At 37.1% G+C, this 19,003-nt stretch overlaps 1 non-coding gene and 1 pseudogene across 1 annotated transcript; both read left to right on the forward strand.

Moving 5' to 3' along the window:
- The first annotated feature begins 1,540 nt into the window (after window positions 1-1,540).
- LOC130972240 (small nucleolar RNA R71) lies at window positions 1,541-1,644 on the forward strand. Its single transcript, XR_009083432.1, has one exon. It is a non-coding gene; the product is annotated as a small nucleolar RNA R71 (small nucleolar RNA).
- A 7,284-nt stretch (window positions 1,645-8,928) lies between these two features.
- The window catches only part of LOC130966614 (zinc finger BED domain-containing protein RICESLEEPER 1-like), a 56,616-nt pseudogene continuing 46,541 nt past the window's right edge, over window positions 8,929-19,003 (forward strand).

Consider the following 19,003-nt stretch of genomic DNA (forward strand, 5'->3'; position numbering starts at 1 on the left):
AAGCTCTTCATGCTTACTCTCTTCTGTCACAGAGGGATGGCCATGTGCCTTAAACACAAGGTAGTCCCCATTCAATTGAAGGACTAATTCACCTCTGTTGACATCTATCACAGCTCCTGCTGTGGCTAGGAAAGGTCTTCCAAGGATGATGCAATCATCCTCTTCCTTCCTAGTGTCTAAGATTATGAAATCAGCAGGGATGTAAAGGCCTTCAACCTTTACTAACACGTCCTCTACTATTCCATAAGCTTGTCTCAATGACTTGTCTGCCAGTTGTAATGAGAACAAGGCAGGTTGTACCTCAATGATCCCCAGCTTCTCCATTACAGAGAGTGGCATAAGATTTATCCCTGACCCCAGATCACACAGAGCTTTTGCAAAGGTCATGGTGCCTATGGTACAAGGTATTAAGAACTTGCCAGGATCTTATTTCTTTTGAGGTAGAATTTTCTGAATCCAAGTATCCAGTTCATTAATGAGCAAGGGAGGTTCACTTTCCCAAGTCCCATTACCAAATAACTTGGCATTCAGCTTCATGATAGCCCCTAAATATTGAGCAACTTGCTCTCCAGTCACATCTTCATCCTCTTCAGAGGATGAATAGTCTTCAGAGCTCATGAATGGCAGAAGGAGATTCAATGGAATCTCTATGGTCTCTGTATGAGCCTCAGATTCCTTTGGATCCTTAATAGGAAACTCCTTCTTGCTTGAGGAATGTCCCAGGAGGTCTTTCTCACTAGGATTTTCGTCCTCCTCCTCCCTTGTGCATTCGGCCATATTGACTATGTCAATGGCTTTGCACTCTCCTTTTGGATTCTCTTCTGTATTGCTTGGGAGAATACTGGGAGGAGTTTCAATGACTTTCTTACTCAGCTGGCCCACTTGTGCCTCCAGATTTCTAATGGAGGCTCTTGTTTCACTCATGAAACTGAAAGTGGCCTTTGACAGATCAGAGACTACATTGGCTAAATTAGAGGTGTTTTGTTCAGAATTCTCTGTCTGTTGCTGAGAAGATGATGGATATGGCTTGCTATTGTTCAGCCTGTTGCGTCCACCATTGTTAAAGCCTTGTTGAGGCTTTTGTTGATCCTTCCATGAGAAATTTGGATGATTTCTCCATGATGAGTTATAGGTGTTTCCATAAGGTTCACCCATGTAATTAACCTCTGCCATGGCAGGGTTCTCAGGATCATAAGCTTCTTCAAAAGCTGCCTCTCTAGTACTGTTGGATGCATGTTGCCATCCATTCAGATTTTGAGAGATCATGTTGACCTGTTGAGTCAACACTTTGTTCTGAGCCAATATGGCATTCAGAGTATCAATTTCAAGAACTTCTTTCTTCTGAGGTATCCCATTGTTCACGGAATTCCTCTCAGAAGTGTACATGAACTGGTTATTTGCAACCATGTCAATGAGTTCTTGAGCCTCTTCAGGCGTTTTCTTCAGGTGAATAGATCCACCTGCAGAATGGTCCAATGACATTTTCGAAAATTCAGAGAGACCATAATAGAATATATCTAATATGGTCCATTTTGAAAACATGTCAGATGGACATCTTTTGGTCAGCTACTTGTATCTTTCCCAAGCTTCATAGAGGGATTCACCATCTTTTTGTTTGAAGGTTTGAACATCCACTCTCAGCTTGCTCAGCTTTTTAGGAGGAAAGAATTTATCCAAGAAGGCAGTGACCAGCTTATCCCATGAGTCCAGGCTATCCTTGGGTTGTGAATCCAACCATATTCTAGCTCTGTCTCTTACAGCAAAAGGGAAAAGCATGAGTCTGTAGACTTCAGGATCAACTCCATTCGTCTTTACAGTCTCACAGATCTGCAAGAACTCAGTTAAAAACTGATAAGGATCTTCAGATGGAAGTCCATAAAACTTGCATTGTTGTTGCATTAAGGCAACTAGCTGAGGTTTCAGCTCAAAGTTGTTGGCTCCAATGGCAGGAATGGAGATGCTTCTTCCATCAAACTTGGACGTTGGCTTTGTGAAGTCACCAAGCATTCTCCTTGCATTATTATTATTTTCAGCTGCCATCTCCTTCTCTTGTTCGAAAATTTCTGAAAGGTTGTTTCTGGATTGTTGTAATTTAGCTTCTCTTAATTTTCTCTTTAAAGTCCTTCAGGTTCTGGATCAATTTCAACAAGAGTGCATTTTTCCCTGTTCCTGCTCATATGAAAGAGAAGAAAACAAGAAAAGAAAGAGGAATCCTCTATGTCACAGTATAGAGATTCCTTTATGTTAGTAGAAAAAGAAAGGAGTAGAAGAATGAAGAAGAACTCGGATTTTTAGATGAAGAGAGGTGAAGAGAAGTGTTAGTAAACAAATAATTAAATAGAAGGAGGAAAGAGAAAAAGAATTTCGAAAATAATTTTTAAAAGGGGTTAGTAATTTTCGAAAATTAGAGATAAATGTAATTGAAATTAAAATTTGAAACAATTAATTAATTAAAAAGAATTTTTGAAAAGAGAGAGATATTTTTCGAAAATAGAAGAGGGAGAAGTAGTTAGGTGGTTTTGAAAAAGATAAGAAACAAACAAAAAGTTAGTTAGTTGATTGAAAAAGATTTGAAATCAAATTTGAAAAAGATAAGAAGATAAGAAGTTAGATATTTTTGAAATCAAATTTCGAAAAAGATAAAATTTTGAAAAGGATAAGATAAAAAGATAAGAACAAGATATTTTGAAAAAGATTTAAATTTTTAAAATGACTTAACTAACAAGAAACTACAAGATAAGATTCTAGAATTTAAAGATTGAACCTTTCTTAACAAGAAAGTAACAAACTTCAAATTTTTTTGAACCAATCACATTAATTGTTAGCTAATTTTCGAAAATTAGATATAAAAGATAAGAAAAAGATTTTGAAAATAATTTGAAAAGTAATTTTGAAATTTTCGAAAAATAGAAAAAATGAAAAAGATATGATTTTTTGAAAAAGATTTTAAAAAGATAAGATTTTTAAAATTGAAATTTTGACTTGACTTGTAAGAAACAACTAATTTTAAAAATTTTTTGACCAAGTCAACCCAAAATTTCGAAAATTTGGAGGGAAATAAGGAAAAGATATTTTTTTGATTTTTGAATTTTTAATTATGAGAGAGAAAAACAACAAAAATACTCAATGCATGAAATTTTTAGATCAAAACAATGAATGCATGCAAGAATGCTATGAATGTCAAGATGAACACCAAGAACACTTTGAAGATCATGATGAACATCAAGAACATAATTTTGAAAAATTTTTGATGCAAAGAAAACATGCAAGACACCAAACTTAGAAATTTTTAATGCTTGGAAAATATGAATGCAAAGATGCACATGAAAAACAAGAAAAGACACAAAACAAGAAAACATCAAGATCAAACAAGAAGACTTACCAAGAACATCTTGAAGATCATGAAGAACACTATGAATGCATGAATTTTCGAAAAATGCAAGAAAATTTTTTTTAAAAGTATGCAATTGACACCAAACTTAAAAATTGACTCAAGACTCAAACAAGAAACACAAAATATTTTTTGACTTTTAAGATTTTATGATTTTTTTGGATTTTTATTAAATTTTTTTCGAAAATAAAGTTTAGAAAAACGGAAAATAAAAGAAAAATTTTGAAAAAGATTTTTGAAAAGAAAATTACCTAATCTGAGCAACAAGATGAACCGTCAGTTGTCCATACTCGAACAATCCCCGGCAACGGCGCCAAAAACTTGGTGGACAAAATTGTGATCCATATTCTTTAAGTTGCACTCCTTGTACTTTTATGGAATTTGAAATTGGCACGAGTGGACACAACTCCGTTCAACTAACCAGCAAATGTACTGGGTCGTCCAAGTAATAAACCTTACGTGAGTAAGGGTCGATCCCACAGAGATTGTTGGTATGAAGCAAGCTATGGTCACCTTGTAAATCTCAGTTAGGCAGATTAAATTGGTTTATGGTTTCGAAAATTAATAATAAAATAGAAATAATAAAAGGGATAGAATACTTATGCAGATTCATTGGTGGGAATTTCAGATAAGCGAATGGAGATACTGTATGGCTCAAGAACGCCTACTTTCCTATTGCTTCAACTCAATCCTTCTTACTCCTTTCCATAGCAAGCTGTGTATAAGGGTTCACCGTTCGACGATGGCTACTTTGTATCCTCTCTGGAAAATGGTCCTCTGCGCTGTCACTCGCATGGCTAATCGTCTGGAGGCATCACACTGGCCGAAGGCTACATCCCATCCTCGCAGTGAAAACTACGCTCACGCGCTCTGTCACAGCACGGCTAATCACTGGTTGGTTCCCGCTCCTGCTGGAATAAAATCCCTTGATTCTTTTGCGTCTGTCACTAACGCCCAGCACTTGCGAGTCTGAAGCACGTCACAGTCATTCATTACCGGAATCCTACTCGGAATACCACAGACAAGGTTAGACTTTCCGGATTCCCAGGATCCTACTCGAAATACCACAGACAAGGTTAGACTTTCCGGATCCTCATGAATGCCGCCATCTATCTAGCTTATACCACGAAGATTCTATTGGAGAATCTAAGAGATACACATTCAAGCTCGGTTGCATGTAGAACAGAGGTGGTTGTCAATCACGCGCGTTCATAAGTGAGAATGATGATTAGCGTCACATAATCATCACATTCATCATGTTCTTGGGTGCAAATGAATATCTTGGAATAAGAATAAGTGAGAATTGAATAAAAAGTAATAGTAATTGTATTGAAACTTGAGGTACAGCAGAGCTCCACACCCTTAATCTATGGTGTGCAGAAACTCCACCGTTGAAAATACATAAGTAAAAGGTTTAGGCATGGCCGAATGGCCAGCCCCCTTGAGTGATCAAGAGACCGAATAATCAAAGGCTAAACAGTCAAGAGATTAAACTGTCAAAAGATGTCTAATACAATAGTTAAATGTTCTATTTATAATAAACTAGCTCCTAGGGTTTACATGAGTAAGTAATTGATGCATAAATCCACTTCCGGGGCCCACTTGGTGTATGCTTGGGCTGAGCTTGATCAATCCACGAGCTGAGGCTTCTCTTGAAGTTGAACTCCGAGTTATGACGTGTTTTGGGCGTTCAACTCCGGATCATGACGTTTTTCTGGCGTTTAACTCCAGACAGCAGCATGTACTTGGCGTTCAACGCCTAGTTACGTCATCAATTTCCGAATAAAGTATGGACTATTATATATTGCTGGAAAGCCCTGGATGTCTACTTTCCAACGCCGTTGAGAGAGCGCCATTTGGAGTTCTGTAACTCCAGAAAATCCATTTTAAGTGCAGGGAGGTCAGATTCCAACAGCATCAGCAGTCCTTTTGTCAGCCTTTTTCAGAGTTTTGCTCAAGTCCCTCAATTTCAGCCAGAATTTACCTGAAATTACAGAAAAACACACAAGCTCGTAGTAAAGTCCAGAAATGTGAATTTAACATAAAAACTAATGAAAACATCCCTAAAAGTAGCTTGAACTTACTAAAAACTACCTAAAAACAATGCCAAAAAGCGTATAAATTATCCGCTCATCAAGGGTCATACTTCCGTTCCACCCAAATTCATAAGATAAAGAACGAAAATAATTCTTGAAATATAAATCAAAACATGAATTAAAATAGAAAAATAATATTATCAATCCATACAATAGACAGAGCTCCTAACCTTAACAATGGAGGTTTAGTTGCTCATGATTCAGAGAGAAAATAAGGATTTAGGTAAACTGTAAAGTGCGAAATGTTAATTGGAATAGAATCCCATTATCTTTTATATCTAATCCTCATTAATTTAAAATCTAATTTCTAAAATTAAAATAATATCTTTTCCTATTTTGAAATTTAAATTTAAATCAGAATTAATTAAATAATTCGTGCTTTGTAACGTGGGGACCAATTGGCTTCACTGGATTCGTGCCTAACTTGGCAGAGAGCTGCGCCTTACTTGAGTGCAAAAATGGGGCCCAGAAATCGCCCCCGTCATTTTCTACATTTTCTATACGTGGTACATGTCATGCGTACGCGTCGATGGTCTTTTTCGGGTGTTACGCATACGCGTCAGGTACGCGCACGCGTCGATGGTCTTTTTCGGGTGTCACGCATACGCGTCAGGTACGCGCACGCGTCGGTGTGCAAATCTCCATATCACGTGCACGCGTCAGGTACGCGCACGTATCGCTCCTCGCTGGTCATCTTCTTTAATTCTTGTGCTCCAAATCCAGCCAAATGCTACCTAAAATAAACAGAATTACACAAGACTCAAAGTAGCATCCATAGTGGCTAAAAGATAATTAATTCTTGATTAAACTCAACAAATTAGATGCAAATTCACTTGGAAAAGATAGGAAAGATGCTCACGCATCACAACACCAAACTTGAATTGTTGCTTGTCCTCAAGCAACCAAAACTAATATAGGCTTAAGATGTGAATTTGCATGAGAGTGAGAGTTCAAGTAAATTCATGTCTCTTCTTGAGGTGGGGTTTACAACTACAATCCTGAATAGGTTTGGCATCTCACTATCCTTTGGATCAGAAGAATGTTACTGTCATTCAGAATTAGAATCTGGATAATATTATGAATTCTCAAATATTTTGTACTTCAATTTAATACTTGAATATAGCAATTTTTCTTTGATTCTCTTTTTTCTTTGGTGCTTTGCACCTTGAGCCTAGCCTTGACTTTAAATGTTTTGTCTCAAGCTTTACTTGACACAAAAACACCACAAGCACTTAACTGGGGAACTCTCTTTAAGTTCTAATTTTTCTTTTAGTTACTCCCAGACAATGGTGCTCAAAGCCTTTGGCATACTCTGTTAAATGCATTTGATCTCGACTCTTTGTGTTTTATCTCAAGGATTACTTGACACAATCACACCACAAGCATATGATTAGGAAAACAACTTTTGGAGCTTTTAATCATGTCTGACCTTCCTAGTCATTGATGCTCAGAGCCTTGGACCTTGCTTTTATTATTATATAATTTTTTTTTGCTGATTCTTTTGCTTCAAGGATTAAACTTTCACTTATTGTAGAGAATTCATAATAGTTCTCTAAATTCCTGTTCCTTGTACATCAAAATTCTTTAATTCAAATTTAAATATGCACTGTTCATGTCATGCATTCAGAGTCACAGAAAATACCACCACATTTGGATAAATGAGATTACTCTTAAATTTAAACTCAATTTCTCAAGCAATACATCACTTCTTTTCTTTTCTTTTTAGATTCAAGTTTAGTGAGTGATACATGAAACATTTTTTTATACTAAAACAAATAAGAAAATGAAACTAAATCTAAGAACTGAAAGTACTAAAGATCATGCAAACAATCAAAGCAACAGAAAACAAAAGACAACAAAATACGGACGGAAGAGAAATAGAATGAAAGGAACTCAACCACCTTAGTTATCCTAGTGGCCATCTCATTCTTTAGGTTGTGCTCTTCCGTAAAAATGATTCGCCTCCCTTTGGTGCCTTTAAAATAAATAAAAAATCTATAAGCGAAGTGGCAACACCAAACTTAAAAGTTTGCTTATCCTCAAGCAAAGAAGAACTGAAATAAGAGAGGGACAAAAAAAGAGACATGAAAAAAACAATTAGTATGATAATAAAAGGATAAAAGAACAAGAGAGAATTAGGATTTGGGAGGGAAAGAATGAAAAACAGGGCGGCGCGCTGGGTAAGTGCTGCAGCGCGTTCGACGAGTACTCGTCCCGTGGGTGGCCATATGGTGAGGGTGACGCGTACACGTCAGGGACGCGTGTGCGTGGTCTGAATTACGCGATTAGCACAGTACCAACGCGGGACCAGCACAACTCTCGGCCGTGCACCCATTTACGCCGATTTCTAGGGTGACGCGTACGCGTGGACTACTGAAAGCGCAAGTGACGCGTACGCGTGAGGGACGCGTACGTGTGGTTGTGTTTGTGCTTCTAGTATGCTTCCAGCTCCACTCCTGCCCAACTCTCTGTTCAATGCTAGGTGTTGCAAATTCAGGCATGACGCGTGTGCGTCAGCGACGCTTGCGCGTCGAACACCTTCTCTCTCTCTCTCTCTCTCTCTCTCTCTCTCTCTCTCTTTTGAAGTGTTCGGTTCCTGTTCTAAAAGAGTTGCATGATCAAAACACACGTAAAACAAAAGAAAAACAATAAAACTCAATACAAATTAAATAAATAAGAAAACCACTACTACAAAAAATAACTAAGGATACGAATTTATCGGGTTACCTCCCGACAAGCGCTTCTTTAATATCACTAGCTTAACACTTGATTGTTGAATTTTCTTCCTCTTTTTCCAGTGGTTAAAAGAAATGACTCCAAGGGGGAAGAGGTGAAGACTAGTGCCCCCTGATATAAAGTCCTCATAACAAGCTTTCTTTTATTGTGATTAGCTTGATTCACCTTGCTTGTTGGAGTAGAGGTTGGATTGTTTTTTGCTGACCTTCTCTTTTTCATCGATATTTTCTTCTATTTCTTGGTCACAATCTCCCTTTCAATGCTTTCTTTGGTTGCCTTCACTTCTTTGATTTCAAAATTTTGGTGTTGTGTGATGGTTAAAGTGTACCCTTCATCAAGAACTTCTTGAATTGGTGGTTCAATAAACTCACCCTCTATACCACTCTCTGCTTCATTGGAATGTAGATTCCCATAATTATTTTCATCCTTTTCAACCTCCTTTGTTTGTGCATCTTCCTTCTTTGTTGGTGCATCTTCCTCCTTTTTCATGTGTGAGGGTGGAAAGTTCTCTAATTCACTGGAGTATAAACTCCTTTGATTGATTTCCTCACTTTCTTCCATAGGATCTTGCATTGTATCTCTTGGAAAGGAATTTGCTTGTTCCTCTTCCTGGTTCTTGATAATCGACTGCACATATTTCTCTATATTTTTTTACACTTGTCTTTATATCATGTATGAATTGTTTCATGAGAAGCTCAAGATCTGATGGTACTTGATATGAATAAGAAGGAGATGATGATTCTTGATAAGAGTAAAAAGAAGAAGGTTCTTGGTATAAATAGGGAGATGGTAGCTCTTGATATGGGTAGAAAGATGATAGTTCTTGATATGGATAGAGAGGTGGTGGCTCTTGGCATGAATATGGAGATGGTGGTTCTTGGTATGAATATGGAGATGGTGGTTCTTGATAGTTGGAACATGGAACATTGAAGTTTCCTTGGTTTTGACTTTGCCAACCAAAATTTGGATAGTTCTTCCATCCACAATAATGAGTCACTACTCGGGTGAGAGTAGTAACCCATGTGATCTCTCTCTATTATTTTTCCTCAGCACAAAACACCAAAAAGAATTAAATGCACCATGTGGTAAACAGGCAAGCAAAGAAGAAAGAACATAAAGAAAAATAAAATAAAGAAAATAAACTGAATAATTAAGAAAATAAAATAACTAATAAGCAAAAAGGAGTATACAATTTAGACTCAATAAGTAAAATAACTAGGAAGAATAAAACAACTAAGGGGACACCAAACTTAATTTCAGAAATTAAGAGAAAAGAAAAAAATTTAAATAAAATAAATCAAAATAATTTTCTTTTTTAAATTTAAAGAAATAAGTTAAATGAAATTAAAGCAAAAATGCTTATTCTAAGAAATCAAACAACTAGTAGTTGTCAATCACTGTCAATCCACGTCAACGGTGCCAAAAACTTGGTGCGGATTTTATAACCACAAACTAACCGGCAAGTGCACTGGGTCGTACCAAGTAATACCTCAGGTGAGTGAGGGTCGATCCCACGAGGATTGATGGATCAAGCAACAATAATTGATTGATTTAATTAGTCAGACAAACAGAAAATGGTTTTGAAAATTCAAAAGCATTAACAATAAATTCAGAAAATCGGAAGATAGGTATGTAAATAAGTTGAAAACCAAATATGGAGAAACAGTTAAGACTTCAGAGTTATCTATTTTCCGGATTGATTTTTCTTATTAATTTATTTTAATCATGCAAGATTTAATTCATGACAAACTATATGTTACTAGACCCTAATTCCTTAGACCTTTCTAGTCTCCTCTAACTTTCATCAATCACCAATTCCTTGGTCAATCAATTCCAATTAGGGGGTTGATGAGTGGATAATTTATACGCTTTTGGCATTGTTTTTACATAGTTTTTAGTATGTTTTAGTTACTTTTTATTATATTTTTATTAGTTTTTATGCAAAAATCACATTTTTGGACTTTACTATGAGTCTGTGCATTTTTCTGTAATCTCAGGTATTTTCTGGCTGAAATTGAGGGACCTGAGCAAAAGTCTGATTCAGAGGCTGGGAAAGGACTGCAGATGCTGTTGGATTCTGACCCTTCTGCACTCGAAGTCGATTTTCTGGAACTACAGAAGCCCAATTGGTGCATTCTCAATTGCGTTGGAAAGTAGACTACTTGGGCTTTCCAGCAATGTATAATAGTCTATACTTTTCTCAAGATTTTATGGCCCAAACTGATATTCAAACACCCACTAGAGACCCTTTTCTGGCGTAAAATGTCGGAACTGGCACCAGAACTGGAGTTAAAAGGCCAAACTGGCATCCAAACTGGCGTTTAATTCCAAAAAAGGCCTATGCACGTGTAAATCTCAATGCTCAGCCCAAGCACATGCCAAGTGGGCCCCAGAAGTGAATTTCTGCACTATCTGCACTTAGTTACTTAATTTCTGTAATCCCTAGTAACTAGTTTAGTATAAATAGCACTTTTTACTATTGTATTAGGAACCTTTGGAGACTTTTATGTGATTTCTTATTTGGGGGGAGGCTGGCCATTCGACCATGCCTAGACCTTCTTTTCTTATGTATTTTCCAACGGTGAAGTTTCTACACCTCATAGATTAAGGTGCGGAGCTCTGCTGGTCTTCATGAATTAATGCAAGTACTATTGTTTCTCTTTTAATTCACGCGTACTTCTTCTCCAAGATATACTCTCGTACTTAATTCAGTTAAGTCAGAATGAAGGGGTGATCCGTGACAATCACCCACTATCTTCGTTACTCGGTTAGCCAAGATCCGCGTGCCTGACAATCACAAGCGGTCTACATGATGTTCAACGTAGTCATTGGATGACAGCCAGAGTATAGTCTCTTGGGTCTCTGATCCACGGACCGAGTCCGTGAGGTTAGAACCTTCGTAGTATAGGCTAGAACTAATTGGCAGCATTCCTGAGATCTAGAAAGTCTAAACCTTGTCTGTGGTATTCCGAGTAGGATCTGGGACGGGATGACTGTGACGAGCTTCAAACTCACGAATGTTGGGCGCAGTGATAGTGTGCAAAAGGATAGAGAGATCCTATTCCACCACAAGTAAGAATCGATAGATGATTAGCTGTGCAGTAGCTGTGCCTGGTATTTTTCATCCGAGATGAGAGATCTAACAGTTAATTAGCTGTATAGAAACCATAGCTGAACCATTTTCAATGAGAGGACGGATGGAAGCCATTGACAACGGTGATCCACCAACATACAGCTTGCCATGGAAGGGAGCACGCATGATTGGATGAAGACAATAGGAAAGCAGAGGTTCAAAAGCAACAAAGCATCTCCAAACGCTTATCTGAAATTCCCACCAATGAATTACATAAGTATCTTTATTTTAATTTATGTTTTATTTATCTTTCAGTTATTAAAACTCATAACCAATTGAATCTGCCTGACTAAGATTTACAAGATGACCATAGCTTGCTTCAAGCCGGCAATCTCCGTGGGATCGACCCTTACTCGCGTATGGTTTTATTACTTGGACGACCCAGTGCACTTGCTGGTTAGTTGTATCGAAGTTGTGAAAAGTGTGAATCATAATTCCGTGCACCAAGTTTTTGGCACCGTTGCCGGGGATTGTTCGAGTTTGGACAACTGACGGTTCATCTTGTTTCTTAGATTAGGTAACTTTCTTTCTTGTTTCAACCTTTATTTTCTTTTCAAAAACTTTTCAAAAAAAATTTATAAAATCAAAAAACCAAAAAATTTTTTGTGTTTTTGTTTGAGTCTTGTGTCAAATTTTAAGTTTGGTGTCAATTGCATGTTTTAATTTTTCTTAATTTTCAAAAATATATGCATTGTGTTTTTCTTGATCTTCAAGTTATTCTTGATAATTTTCCTTGTTTGATCTTTAAATTTTCTTCTTTTGTGTGTTTTCTTATTTTTCTTGTGCATTTTTGAATTGTTAGTGTCCCTAGTACAAAAGTTCTTAAGTTTGGTGTCTGGCATGTCTTTCTTTTCTTAAAAACTTTCAAAAATGTTCTTGATGTTCATCATGATCTTCAAAGTGTTCTTGGTATTCATCTTGACATTCAAAGTGTTCTTGCATGCATTATTTGTTTTGATCTTAAAATTTTAAGTTTTGTTTTATTTTGTTGTTTTTCTCTCTCCTCATCGAAAATTCAAAAGTAAAAAAAAATATCTTTCCCTTTTTCTTCTCATAATTTTCAAAATTTTGAGTTGACTTGGTCAAAAATTTTAAAAATTTAGTTGTTTCTTGTTAGTCAAGTCAAAATTTCAAATTAAAAAAAAGAAATAATATATATGTCTTTTCAATAAATAATACAGAGAAATGAAGGATCAGAACATAAAGCACAGGAATCACGAAGAAAAAGAGCTCACTGGCGTTAAAACGCCAGTAAAGAGGCATTTTGGGCGTTAAACGCCAGAAATGACAGCATTCTGGGCGTTTAACGCTAGTAAAGGTATCATTCTGGGCGTTTAACGCCAGAAATGGCAGCATTCTGGGAATTTAGAAAAACGCCCAGTAAAGAAGGATTCCTGGCGTTTAACGCCAGCCAGGGTATCTGGTTGGGCGTTAAATGTCCAAAGAGGCAGTCAAGTGGGCGTTAAACACCAGAATGGATGGCATTCTGGGCGTTTAACACCAGGATGACATAAGTGAGGTAATTTTGGTTTCCAATTCGATTTTTTTCAATTTTTCATGTTTTAATTCATAACTTTTTGCATCAAACATATTTTAAACATTCATCTTTCAAAAATCTTTTTCTTAATTTTATTTCATATTTTTGAAAATCCTTGCTAACAATTATTGTTTTGATTCAAAAATTTCAAGTTTTCTACTTTCTTGTTATGAAAGGTTCAATCTTTAAATTCTAGAATCATATCTTTTAGTTTTTTATTAGTCAAGTCATCAACTTTAATTTTAAAAATAAATCTTTTTAATTTCTCTTTCAACTCTTTTTCAAAATAAATTTCAATCATATCTTTTTAAAATTTTAATTTCAAAATCTTTTTCTAACTTCTTATCTTTTCAAAATTATTTTCAAATCTTTTTCAACTAACCACTTGACTTGTTTGCTTTAATTTTAAAGGAGCTTACTATTTCTTATCTTTTTCAAAACCACCTAACTATTTCTTTCAGTTCTAATTTTCGAAAATCACCCACCACTTTTTCAAAATTCTTTTTAATTAACTAATTGTTTTAAATTCTAATTTTAATTTAGTTCTTTTAATATTTTCAAAACTAACTTAATTAATTAAATAAAAATAAAAATATTTTTCTTTTCCCTCTTTTAAAATTCGAATACTCTCTCTCTCATCTCTTTCTATTTATTCTATTTAATTACTAAGACTTCTCTTCTACTCATCATTCGAACCCCTCTCTTTTCTCTCTGTTTGAATTACTCATCTTCTCTCTCTTCTCATTCTTCTATTCTCCTATTCTTATACTCACATAAAGGAATCTATATAATGTGACATAGAGGATTCTACTACTCCCTTTGTTCTCTTCTTTTTCATATGAGTAGGAACAAGGATAAGGACATTCTTGTTGAAAGCTGATCCTGAACCTGAAAGGACTCTGAAGAGGAAGCTAAGAAAAGGTAAAGCACAACATTCCGGAGAGGACCTTACAGAAAATCTAAGAAAAGAAGCAGACATGGCAGCCGAACCCAACAACAATACTAGAGATGCAAGGAAGATGCTTGGTGACTATACTGCACCAACTTCCAACTTCTATGGAAGAAGCATCTCAATTCCTGCCATTGGAGCAAACAACTTTGATCTTAAGCCTTAATTAGTTTCTCTAATGCAGCAGAATTACAAGTTTCATGGACTTTCATCGGCTCCTCATCAGTTCTTAGCTGAATTTTTGCAGACCTATGATACTGTTAAGACCAATAGAGTTGATCCCGAGGTTTACAAACTTATACTTTTCCCCTTTGCTGTAAAAGACAGAGCTAGGATATGGTTAAACTCACAACCTAGAGAAAGCCTGAACTCTTGGGACAAGTTGGTCACTGCTTTCTTGGCCAAATTCTTTCCACCTCAAAAACTGAGCAAGCTTAGAGTGGACGTCCAAACCATCAGACAGAAAGAAGGTAAATCCCTCTATGAAGCTTGGAAAAGATACAAGCAATTGATTAGAAGGTGTCCTTCTGACATGCTTTCAGAATGGAGCATCTTAGATATATTCTATGATGGTCTGTCTGAATTGTCCAAGATGTCATTGAACCACTCTTCTAGTGGATCTTTTTATCTGAAGAGAACCTCTGTAAAAGCTCAGGAACTTATTCAAGTAGTTGCAAATAATCAGTTCATGTAAACTTCTAAAAGAAATCCTATGAGTAATGGGATGAATCAGAAGAAAGGAGTTCTTGAGATTGATACTCTGAATGCCATATTGGCTCAGAACAAAATATTAACTCAGCAAGTCAATATGATTTCTCAAAATTTGACTGAATTGCAAGCTGCATCCGACAGTACTAAAGAAGCCTCCTCTGATGGAGAAGCTTATGACCCTGAGAATCCTGCAATGGAAGAGGTGAATTACATGGGAGAATCCTATGGAAACACCTATAATCCTTCATGGAGAAATCATCCAAATTTCTCATGGAAGGATCAACAGAAGCCTCAACAAGGCTTCAATAACAATAATGGTGGGAGAAATAGGTTTGGCAATAGCAAGCCTTTTCCATCATATTCTTAGCAATAGATAGAGAATTCTGAGCAAAGCCTCTCTGGCTTAGCAACCATAGTCTCTGATCTATCTAAGGCCACTCTCAGTTTCTTGACTGAAACAAGGTCTTCCATCAGAAATTTGGAGGCATAAGTGGGTCAGCTGAGTAAAAGAGTTACTGAAACTCCTCCTAGTACTCTCCCAAGCAATACAGAAGAGAATCCAAAGAGAGAGTGCAAGGCCATCAATATAGCCAAAATGGACGAACCTATAGAGGAGGAAGAGCCAGTGATTTCCAGTGAGGAAGACCTCATGGACGTCCACTGACCACTAAGGGGTTCCCTAATGAGGAACCAAAGGAATCTGAGGCTCATATAGAGACCATAGAGATTCCACTAAACTTCCTATTATCATTCATGAGCTCTGATGAGTATTCTTCCTCTAAAGAGAATGAAGATATTATTGAAGCAAGTTGCTCGATACCTAGGAGAAATCATGAAGCTGAATGCCAAGTTATTTGGTAATGAGACTTGGGAGGATGAACCTCCATTGCTCATCAATGAACTGAATACCTGGGTTCAGCAGACATTACCTCAAAGGAAACCGGATCCCGGAAGGTTCTTAATACATTGTACCATAGGCACCATGACCTTTGAGAAGGCTCTGTGTGACCTGGGGTCAGGTATAAACCTCATGCCACTCTCTGTGATAGAGAAACTAGGGATCTTTGAGGTACAAGCTGCAAGAATCTCACTAGAGATGGCAGACAAATCAATGAAACAGGCTTATGGACTTGTAGAGGAAGTCTTAGTGAAGGTTGAAGGCCTTTACATCCCTGCTGACTTCATAATCCTAGACACTGGGAAGGATAAGGATGAATCCATCATCCTTGGAAGACCCTTCCTAGCCACAGCAAGGGCTGTGATTGATATGGACAGAGGAGAGTTAGTCCTTCAATTGAATGAGGACTACCTTGTGTTTAAGGCTCAAGGATCTTCCTCTATAAACATGGAGAAGAAGCATAAAAAGATTCATCCAATTCTATCCATACAGAGTAAAGTAGAGTCCCCACATTCAAACTCTAAGTTTGGTGTTGGGAGGCCACAATCATGCTCTGAGAATCTGTGAAGCTTTGAAAGCGCTTACTGTCAAGCTATTGACATTAAAAAAGTGCTTATTGGGAGGCAACCCAATCTTATTTATCTATGTTAATTACTTTTTCATTTTATTTTCCATTATTAGTTTATATTTTCTTTAGGTTGATGATCATGTGGAGTCACAAAAATAGCTGCAGAATTAAAGCGGAATCAAAAAAACATAAAAAATAGCACACCCTGGAGGACAGGCTTACTGGCGTTTAAATGCCAGTAAGGATAGCAGAATGGGCATTTAACGCCCATTTTGGCAGTATTTTGGGCGTTAAATGCCAGAATTGGCAGACAGACTGGCGTTTAATGCCAGAAAAGGGGTGTCTGGTGTCTGGCTGGTGTTAAATGCCAGAAAGGGGCATCACGCTGGCATTTAACGCCAGAATGGGCAGCAAAGCTGGCGTTAAACGCTAGAAATGGCACACAGAGGGCGTTTAATCGCCAGAAAGGTGTAAGGACCAAAATTCCTTGACACCTCAGGATCTGTGAACCCCACAAGATCCCCACCTACCCCAACTCTTTTTCTCTCCTATTCACACGTTTCCATAACACGCTTCCCCAAAATAACCTCCACCAATCACCTCCATTTCTCATCCAAAACCATCATACAACCCACCTACCCCCACCTATTTAAATTCAAACCATCTCCCTCCTAAACCCAACCCCTATTACAAGAATTCCCTCTCCACTCCATTCCTATATAAGCCCCTCATCACTCCTTCATTTTCACTCATCATAACCACCTAAAACCCCCTTGGCCAAACCATTCACACACCTCCATCTCCTCCATCTCTTCTTCCTCTAATCCTTTCTTTCTTCTTTTGCTCGAGGATGAGCAAACCTTTTAAGTTTGGTGTGGAAAAAAGCTCTGCTTTTTTTTGTTTTTCCATAACCATTAATGGCACCTAAGGCCAGAGAAACCTCTAGGAAGAGAAAAGGGAAGGCAATTGCTTCCAACTCTGAGTCATGAGAGATAGAGAGATTCATCTCAAAAGCCCATCACTAAAAAGAGGATGGAGCAAACAAGAGAGCCCACTCATGGACCTCAACAAGAGCATGAGGAAATCCCTCATCAAGAAACCCTTGAGATGCCTCAAGGGATGCATTTCCCTCCACACAACTATTGGGAGAAACTCAACACCTCTTTAGGAGAATTGAGTTCTAACATGGAACAACTAAGGATGGAGCACCAAGTGCACTCCATTATCCTCCATGAAATTAGAGAGGACCAAAGAGCCATGAGGGAGGAGCAACAAAGGCAAGGAAGAGATATTAAGGAGCTCAAGCACTCCATAGGATCTTCAAGAGGAAGAACTAGCCACCGTCACTAAGGTGGACCTGTTCTTTAATTTCCTTGTTCTTATTTTTCTATTTTTGATTTTTATGCTTTATGCTTTGTCTATGTTTGTGTCTTTATTATATGATCATTAGTGTCTATGTCTTAAAGCTATGAATATTCCATGAATCTTTCACCTTTCTTAAATGAAAAATGTTTCTATTTGCAAAAGAACAAGAAGTACATGAATTTTGAAATTTATCTTGAAATTTGTTTAATTATTTTGATGTGGTGGCAATACTTTTTGTTTTCTGAATGAATGCTTGAATAGTGCATATTTTTTATAGTGAAGTTTATGAATGTTAAAATTGTTGGCTCTTGAAAGAATAATGAAAAAAGAGAAATGTTATTGATAATCTGAAAAATCATAAAATTGATTCTTGAAGTAAGAAAATGCAGTGAAAAACACAAGGCTTGCGAAAAAAATGGCAAAAAATAAAGAAAAAGAAAAAAAAAAGAAAAAGCAAGCAGAAAAAGCCAATAGACCTTTAAACCAAAAGGGACGGGTAAAAAGGATCCAAGGCTTTGAGCATTAATGGATAGGAGGGCCCAAAGGAATAAAATCCTGGCCTAAGCAGCTAATTCAAGCTGTCCCTAACCATGTGCTTGTGTCATGAAGGTCCAAGTGAAAAGCTTGAGACTGAGCGGTTAAAGTCATGATTCAAAGCAAAAAGAGTGTGCTTAAGAACTCTAGGCACCTCTAACTGGGGACTCTAGCAAAGCTGAGTCACAATCTGAAAAGGTTCACCCCGTTATGTGTCTGTGGCATTTATGTATCCGGTGGTAATACTGGAAAACAAGATGCTTAGGGTCACGGCCAAGACTCATAAGTAGCTGTGTTCAAGAATCAACATACTAAACTAGGAGAATCAATAACACTATCTGAATTCCAAGTTCCTATGGATGCCAACCATTCTGAACTTCAAAGGATAAAGTGAGATGCCAAAACTGTTCAGAAGCAAAAGCTACTAGTCCCGCTCATCTAATTAGAACTAAGCTTCATTGATATTTTGAAATTTATTGTATATTCTCTTCTTTTTATCCTATTTTGTTTTTGGTTGCTTGGGGACAAGCAACAATTTAAGTTTGGTGTTGTGATGAGCGGATAATTTATACGCTTTTTGGCATTATTTTTACATAGTTTTTAGTATGTTTTAGTTACTTTTTATTATATTTTTATTAGTTTTTATGCAAAAATCACATTTCTGGACTTTACTATGATTTTGTGCATTTTTTGAAATCTCAAGTATTTTCTGGCTGAAATTGAGAGACCTGAGCAAAAGTCTGAATCAAAGGCTGAGAAAGGACTGCAAATGCTGTTGGATTCTGACCCTCCTGCACTCGAAGTGGATTTTATGGAGCTACAAAAGCCCAATTGGCGCGCTCTTAACTGCGTTGGAACATAGACATCTTGGGCTTTCCATAAATGTATAATAGTCCATACTTTGCCCGAGATTTGATGGCCCAAATGGACGTTCAAACGCCCACGAGAGACTCTTTTCTGGCGTAAAATACCAGAACTGGCACCAGAACTGGAGTTAAACGTCCAAACTAGCATCCAAGCTAGTGTTTAACTCCAGAAAAGGCCTACGCACGTGTAAAGCTTAATTTTCAGCCCAAGCATACGCC

This window comes from Arachis stenosperma, chromosome 3 (assembly GCF_014773155.1).
Source record: "Arachis stenosperma cultivar V10309 chromosome 3, arast.V10309.gnm1.PFL2, whole genome shotgun sequence".
In the NCBI taxonomy this organism is placed as follows: Eukaryota; Viridiplantae; Streptophyta; class Magnoliopsida; order Fabales; family Fabaceae; genus Arachis; species Arachis stenosperma.